Source organism: Leptidea sinapis, chromosome 32 (assembly GCF_905404315.1).
Source record: "Leptidea sinapis chromosome 32, ilLepSina1.1, whole genome shotgun sequence".
Classification (NCBI taxonomy): Eukaryota; Metazoa; Arthropoda; class Insecta; order Lepidoptera; family Pieridae; genus Leptidea; species Leptidea sinapis.
The window spans coordinates 3,634,627-3,643,274 of record NC_066296.1 but is presented as its reverse complement, the minus strand read 5'-3'; the positions used below and the strand labels follow the sequence as shown (position 1 = coordinate 3,643,274).

At 42.7% G+C, this 8,648-nt stretch overlaps 1 pseudogene; it reads left to right on the top strand.

Annotated features, from left to right (window-relative positions):
- Nucleotides 1-626: 626 nt before the first annotated feature.
- LOC126974314 (uncharacterized) lies at nt 627-7,148 on the top strand (annotated as a pseudogene).
- The last annotated feature ends 1,500 nt before the right edge of the window (nt 7,149-8,648 follow it).

Genomic DNA, 8,648 nt, shown 5'->3' with positions numbered 1-8,648 from the left:
TTGTGCGCTCGTTTTGGTGAACACATAGTGTCGTTCGACCCTCTAGTATAGTTTATGAATAGGTTTTCAGTGCCCTGTGCGTTCGAACGCACTTTGAGACCTCTACGTAACATTTGTGAATACGGATGTGAGTATGTTGGAGACGTTCTTCTGCCTGGGCAGGCCCGGATTAACCGCATAGCAAGAGTAGCAATTGCTACGGGCCCCGCGCGAAATTGGAACCCGCATATTTAAACCCACTCATCTAACTAACTAAGCGTAATTTGTTTAGTGAATTTTTTTAGGATGTTGGTATATATTGAATTTACTTGACGTCACAAAAACGTGAAACTTTTCCAACACAATTGTCAGACACTCGGTAACAGACTATTTCCAATATATATTAAGGGCTCTATCAAAGAATGCGACTGGCCCCGCGCTTGTTTAATCCGGCACTATGCCTGGGGTTTGCCCAAACACGTGTTCATTGTGAATCTGGGCGAAATGCGAAGCCAGACCACCCCCGGCTGAACCCATGAACATTGCTGGTGATGTCATTGCCACCTCGTATCAAAATATTATACAAGAACCAAATGCTAGCTGACTTCATGGAGAAGGAGGATCTCTATATGATGAACTCCTTCGTCATGAAGCCAGAACAATGCAAATGGACTTGGTCAGACCCGATGGTGCTACCAAAAATAAGATTGACTTCATTATGTCGACCAAAACACATATCTATATTCAATGATGTGACCTGGAGTCATCACCGCAAAGTAAGAGGCATAATAAATTTCAATCCAAAACTGGAGCGGTCTTGACTGGTGAAGTCAACGCTCCGACCTGCACCCATCCAGATCTAAAATCCGGAAAACTTTCAACTCGAATTGCAAAACCGCTTCGAATACCTCAGTGACTTAGTAATAGCAGGTTACAAGTTAGTAATAACAGGGTCTAAGTTCTTTAAGACCAGTCGTTCAAAAAGAATCGGAAAAATCTCAGACTCTACCTTCTAACTGATGGATGTCAGACGCTAATAACCCTTCAGTCACCGGACGATGCTTCCCAGTATAGGCAGCTAAAGAGACAGATCTCCAAATCATGGACTCGCGATATACGCCGCCATAGTACAGATTGGTAACAAAGGCTCCAAAATATTCGCACGAGATGTGTCTATTGAACAGAGCCAACTGACAATTTTGAAGACGGCAGGGTTGTCCAAAAACTGAACTTTTCAGGGAAGTTGAGGAGTTCTACGAACAATTATACACGACCGCACGGGCACCTGTAGGCTGAAGACCCAAGAACCAAAAATAAACCCGACACTATACCGAAGATATCCCAGACGTCAGCCTGTACGAGATTAGCCCTGAAAACCCTAAAGTCCCTAAAACAGCTTAAAAACAACAAGACGCCGGGAGATGTTAGAATTACATAGAGCATACATAGAGCTTCTGAGAGCTGGTGGTACTCCTGTGCTGAAGATTCTCTAGAAACTATTAAATTCCGTTATCCTCGAGAGCAAAAATCAAAGATCGAGATCTGTTAAGAGGTGCGCTGCTTATTGTGCCTGGCCGGTCTTGATTTCGGGGGTTTTTTTAAATATTGATAATAATTATTATTTATTATAATTTGTTAATAAATATTTGCCCGTTAATAATAAATAAATAAATAATATACCTACTATTTTATGTTACTACTATTATTAGTTTTAATATATTATTGCTCGCATAATAGCCGCTTTACTTATAGATTTAAAAGGAGTGGTAATGAGTTTCTTGCCAATTCTTTTTTTGAAGCTCAACTTTTCCGAAGTGGTGGTATAATCTGACATTCATAAATCATTGACCTGAGTGAATAAATGATTTTTCTTTCTAAATGCCCACTGCAAGGCTAAGTAAACTCAACAGATGTATATCGGGATTGCGTAAGTTTTATACTATTTTTATACTTTATACCAGAAGGTCTCTTTGTTTGTCAGTTATAAAGTGAACAATGAGCTGCGAGAACCTTCATTTTTATTCATCTAGAAGTTGTCTCTCTTTCTATTGCGTGACTCTTAGCTCTTCTGACGACATTAGGGTTGACTTCTTAAGTAGTGTCGCCGAAGATGGCCCGGCTCCTAGGATAACCCACTTTAAAAAAAATTGAGTTACGATTAATCTAAATATTTGAAATTTCGCGGGTTAATGCTACTATTACCATAGCCAATAGTGCAAGTGTGTGTCATTACCGACGCGTCGCCATTTTAAAGACTAATGACAGTTTGCTTGATCATGTCAAGAAGATACACGTTTTATAACCTCCATTATCTAAATCTTTTGAAAATTAACAAATTTAAAACAAATCTCTTTGTTCTAAACAGTGAAAATTCATATTTAATCTATTTATCTGCGAATTACAGGTGAGTGTTAATATTTTATTTCCTTTTTTGTATTTTTACGAGATTATGCTCAACCAAGGTATAATTTTCTATCATAGCCCATAGTATAATTCCTAAACATGGCCCGGGCCTTTTAGGAGTATTGAAATGTAGTGTTAGTATATTTTTGTATGTTTATTTTTTTACGTTTCTCTGCCCATATTTCGGAAACTATGTTGGATTGCCCTGTACTTTCCCCGGGGCATAAAAAGAATAGGGGAGTCCCAGGCCCATGGGTGTCGTAAGAGGCGACTAAGGGCTTTTTAGAAGTGGAAGAGTCACGCAGCCGTCTTTTGACGTCAGCACAATCGGGCCACACTCGTCCGGGTTAATTACCACACTCGCACAGAATACCGGCGTGAAGTAGCGGCCTAGTGCCGCTATGTTTCGCATAGGTTAGTGTCGAGGACCGGAGGCCATTTCCCCCCCCCCCCCCCCCCCCAAAAAAGATAATGAAAGCGGTCCCTAAAGAGATAGTACCCCAGGAGGGTACCGGCTCTACCGGAGTCGGAGAATCCCTCCCCGAGCACTCTAGCTCGGGCTGCCCTTCGTATTCTGAGGAGGGCACAGTACCGCGCATGACCAAGGACAAACGAGGCAGTAACACCACGGCACCCCGCTCCAAACTCAACGTGGACTTTTGCAATATCAGGGGAATTCACTCCAACTTAAACGCCGTCCACCACCACCTTGAGACGGCGAAGCCGGCCTTGTGTCTCCTTACGGAGACGCAGATATCTCGACCTAGCGATACGTCATATTTAACGTACCCCGGGTACAAAATTGAGCACAATTTTTGCCGCATGCCGGGGTATGTGTGTTCGTTAGGGAGGATATCTCGGCAATTTTGAGGGTAGGGACCTGTCCACTCTCTGGCTCCGCGTAGATTTAGAGGACCGCGTCCGCATCTATGCGTGTGTCTACAGGTCTCATAGTGGTAACGCAGAAACCGATCATCTCATGGGCTGCGTTCAAGCGGCAATTGACGACGTGCCTGCACAGATCCCCTCCGCTGAAATCGTAGTCTTGGGTGATTTCAACGGGCACAATGCCGAATGGCTTGGATCACGTACCACAGACTACGCAGGGCGATCTGTGCATAATTTTGCATTGGCGTACGATCTGTCCCAATTGGTTGAGTCGCCAACGCGGCTCCCGGATGTGGATAGCCACATGCCGTCCTTATTAGATCTTCTGCTGACTACACATCCCGATGGTTACCAGGTCATTGTCGACGCCCCTCTCGGAACGTCCGACCATTGCCTGGTCAGGAGTGTAGTGCCTATACGACGCCCACGTCGCAGACCACCAGCGACCCGCCGCGTTTGGCACTACAAGTCAGCAGATTGGGATAGGATGCGTTCCTTTTTTGCATCCTACCCTTGGAGCAGGGTTTGTTTCCCTTCGGATGATCCTAGTGCCTGCGCCGTTGCAGTAGCCGATGTGATACTACAGGGCATGGATATTTTTATACCAAGCTCTGTAGTACCGATCGGTGGCAGATCACAGCCCTGATTCGATGCGACAGTTAAAGCAGCATCTGACTGCAAAAAACAGGCGTATCGAACTTGGGTTGCGGCACTGGGCACAAAGGATCCGAACTGCATAGTTCTTAAGAGGAAATACAACCGTGCTTCCAGATTTTTTAAGCGGCAAATCGCCCGTGCAAAGTCAAAACACGTCGTCAAAATCGGCGAGCAGCTTTCCAGTTACCCGACCGGAACACGCAAGTTCTGGTCGTTGTCGAAAGCTGCTCTTGGTAACTTCAGCCAGCCGTCCATGCCGCCGTTGCACATGAGGAATGACACTCTGGCCCATACGGCAAAAGAGAAAGCCGATCTCCTGTGCGCTCTTTTCGCCTCCAACTCGACTCTTGACGACAACGGAAAAACACCGCCGACCATCTCGCGGTGTCAGAGCTCTATGCCTGAAGTACAGTTCAGACAGAAAACTGTTAGGCGAGCTCTGTTTTCGTTGGACGTCAGGAAGTCGAGCGGGCCGGATGGCATTTCTCCAATCGTGCTTAGAACGTGTGCCCCTGAGTTGACGCCGGTGCTAACGCGTTTATTCCGGCACTCTTATTCCAAAGGCGTAGTCCCTGACTCATGAAAGTCAGCCCTTGTCCATCCGATCCAAAAAAAAAGGAGACAGTTCGGATCCGGCAAACTACAGGCCTATTGCTATTACCTCCCTGCTCTCCAAAATCATGGTCAGCATAATTAGCCGTCAGCTCTTGGTATACCTAGAGGGTCACCAGTTGATCAACGAGCGACAATACGGGTTTCGCCATGGTCGGTCGGCAGGTGATCTTCTGGTATACCTAACACATAGATGGGCTGCGGCTATTGAAAGCAAGGGGGAAGGCCTGGCAGTTAGCCTGGATATAGCGAAGGCCTTTGATCGTGTATGGCATAAGGCGCTCCTCTCTAAACTTCCATCATTTGGGCTTCCCGAGAGCTTGTGCAAGTGGACCTCCAGTTTCCTCACTGGGCGCAGCATACAGGTCGTTGTCGACGAACATTGCTCGAACCCGAAACCTTAGCCCCAGCATTCACGCTGGAGTGCCCCAAGGCTGTGTGCTATCTCCTACGCTGTTTCTTCTGCATATCAATGATATTTTGGACACCTCCAACATTCATTGTTATGCAGATGACAGCACTGGTGATGCCGTATACACGGGCCATGCAGGTCTCTCTCGGGAAATCGTCGACCAGTGCCGGGAGAAACTTGTGTCTTCTATCGAGTCCTCTCTTGAGAAGGTCGCGGAATGGGGTAAATTGAACCTTGTCCAATTTAACCCCCAGAAGACTCAAGTTTGCGCGTTTACCACTTAAAAAACCCCATTTGTCGCATCACCGCTCTTCGACAAGACTTCCCTAAAAGCCTCGCCTAGTATCGGAATACTGGGTCTCGAAATCTCGAGCAATTGCCAATTCCGTGGCCATCTGGAGGGCAAAGCCAAATTGGCTTCAAAACTGGGCGTCATTAATAGAGCACGGCAATACTTCAAGCCGGCCCACATTCTAGCGCTGTACAAAGCGCAGGTCCGGCCACACATGGAGTATTGCTGTCATCTCTGGTCTGGCGCACCCCAGTATCAGCTCGATCCATTTGACCGCGTGCAACGCAGAGCAGCTCGAATTGTCGGGGACCCAGTACTCTGTGAACGGCTGGATCACTTGGCGTTGCGTAGAGACGTCGCTTCATTGTGTGTCTTCTACCGCATTTATCACGGGGAGTGTTCCGAAGAGCTGTTTTACCTAATTCCTGCCGCCGAATTCCACCTTCGCACGACACGCCACAAGTTAGGATATCATCCTCACCATCTGGATGTGTGGCGGTCCTCCACAGTGCGGTTTACAAGGAGCTTTCTTCCACGTACTACAAAGCTGTGGAATGAACTTCCTTGTGCGATGTTTCCGGGACGATACGACATGGGTACCTTCAAAAAAAGCGCGTACACCTTCCTTAAAGGCCGGCAACGCTCCTGTGATTCCTCTGGTGTTGCAAAAGAATATGGGCGGCGGTGATCACTTAACAACAGGTGACCCGTACGCTCGTTTGTCCTCCTATTCCATAAAAAAAAAATCTTGAATTAGGTACCTATAGTCCAACTTAAAAAAATGGTAAGTTTCAACATATTCGGTATAACTTATCTACACTAATGCCTGATCCACAGGTTGCATGTTCCTCAAGAATTCCTGATTCAGTTTCTAATTTAAACCTTCAAGAGAATATATTCCCAGAAGTCCTTTTGTATACTCAAGATGCAACAATCATTCGGAAGAAAATTTTTCAAAGTTTTTCAAGAAGAGGACAGGAATTTATCACCATCAATTTTCATTCACGATGATGTATCCCAAATTATGCAAATTACAACGAAATCGTTGAATCTTATTCGCAATCTCCAACATATGTCAAAAAATTAGTTGATTATAGCTCCTCTTTAGAAGATTTTCACATAGACAACTTGGAGAATCAAGATCGGATTCAAAAGCTACCAGTTTTGGAAAAATATAATAGAAGTACATACTTCTGTTCACCTGTTCCTTCTACCTCTGTCTTAAATAAGCAGCCTTTAATACCGCTTTTAGGTTCAAGTGTGCCTGATTTATCTCAAAATGAGGATTTTGAAAAAGGCCTTCGAAAAATGAATATTTTTATAAATCGTTTTAATATTTATACTCCATTTCCTGAATCAGACGAAGAATATTTAAATACGGACCTCAGAAAACTTCCATCGTTCTCTGAGCCCAATAAAGTTCCACTTGATGATCCAGAAGATAATTTACCATTATCAGAACTGAAAAGACATTCTGAGAAATCACCATTGAACAAACAAATCCCCACTCCTAACTTCGCTAACATTAAATACAAACCGAGAAGAAAAGCGATGAATTATATAGGGCAGAAAATATCTAAACATTTGTTTGATGCTACTAAAGAAAAAACGGCGAGTGACTCTAATAAAGATAAAAAAGAAATAAACAAGAAAAAAGGTAATGATCTTAAAAAAGTACCCCGAGAAAGACGTCTGAATAAAGATATTAATAAGAAGGTGACAAAAGCAAGTCAGAAGAAGGAATCTAAAACACTCGAAAAACATGGTTGGTATTGCCATGGATGCATGGTGGATAGACTTGATGATATGCGTCAATGCCAAAATTGTCAAAAATGGTATCATAAAGTCTGTGTGGGTTTAACCAAAGACGATGAGGAGCAATTAATATGTCGAGAGTGCAATTAAAGATCTGATTAAACTATTAAATCAATTCATTTTTGAGATTCTTTTTTGATTTTTTTGTTAGGAGTGTACACACTCAATTTAAGTAGCGTCTAATTTGTTTTAACTAATTAAGTATATTTTGATTGATCTCAATGTTAATTTAATTTTCAGTATTCCTTAGATGTCACCTATGAATGACAGAATTGATTTATTTTTATTTTCGATAAGTAACTTTCAAAGTTGATCTCAAACTAAAATTTTATTTTATTTAGTAGTTGGTATTAATTTTATATTTGATTTATATTTTCACATACTTAAGATAGCCCACATTTAAATTTTTGTTTGATATTTTACCTTTTACGAATAATGTTATGTGAAGGATGTGCTTTTTACTTTGATGTTTTATGTTAGAAGTTTTTATTATACATAAATTTTCATTAATATTTGACGGGCCATCTTGAGCGACCAGCTTCCCAAGATAGCCCAATACCAAGTTTCTAAAAAGTGTTTGCAATTGTGTTAAAATGCCAAGAGCTGTACTGCTTTTTTAGATATTTTTTTTTCTCAAATAATAACAACTTTCATTATGTTTTTTCTTTACTTTGCTTATCTGCAAGATTTTACGAAGTATTTAAATTAAGTGGACCTTCATTGGCGCCTCTACCTAAAACTGTACCTTATCTAGGTCTTATCTTATAAAAAAAAACTACGTTTGAAAAAACCGACTTCAAAAACTCAAAAATATCGGTGGGATCTGTTAAGTAGGTGACAACAAAACCTCGGTCGTGCGTCACTGCTCGCTCGTGAGTCCCGGGACGTTACGAAATGGGTACCTTCAAAAAAAGCGCGTACACCTTCCTTAAAGGCCGGCAACGCACCTTTGATTCCTCTGGTGTTCCAAGAGATTATGGGCGGCGGTGATCACTTAACACCAGGTGACCCGTACGCTCGTTTGTCCTCCTATTTCATAAAAAAAAACTTATGTCGTACTGTCATAATAAAGACCAACTACGACTAGTTAGATATACAGAAAATACCTCGCTAGAAAACTAATACACGCCCCTGGTTTTAGGGGTGCCAATTTGCGACAATTGTGAAACTCACATACTATGTAGACTGTAGAGGCCGCCGCACGTACTTACGTTTTCGATACCTACACGGGGGGTGAGACAGGCCTTACAGTGCCAGTGCATCAGGTCGGCGCCGGGAGTCGGGACTGTCTCCGTCGCGGCGCGCCTCATTCCGTGGGCGTCATTCTCTGTCTACACGCAGCGTCTCTGTGACGAGACAATTATCATATCGTAAACAATAGCTTCTGTGTAAACAACATGCTAGTATTATTTCAAATAAATTGTTAGAGCTTGTTCACCTCAAGTGAAGTCTAACGCAGTTATTTAGAATAGAATAGAAAATGCTTTATTAGCAATAAAAAACACACCCTTCAATTTACAGTATTAATTACAATCAATAGTAAATTAAATGAAATAAGTAACAAAAATTATTAAAATATAAAATTAAAAA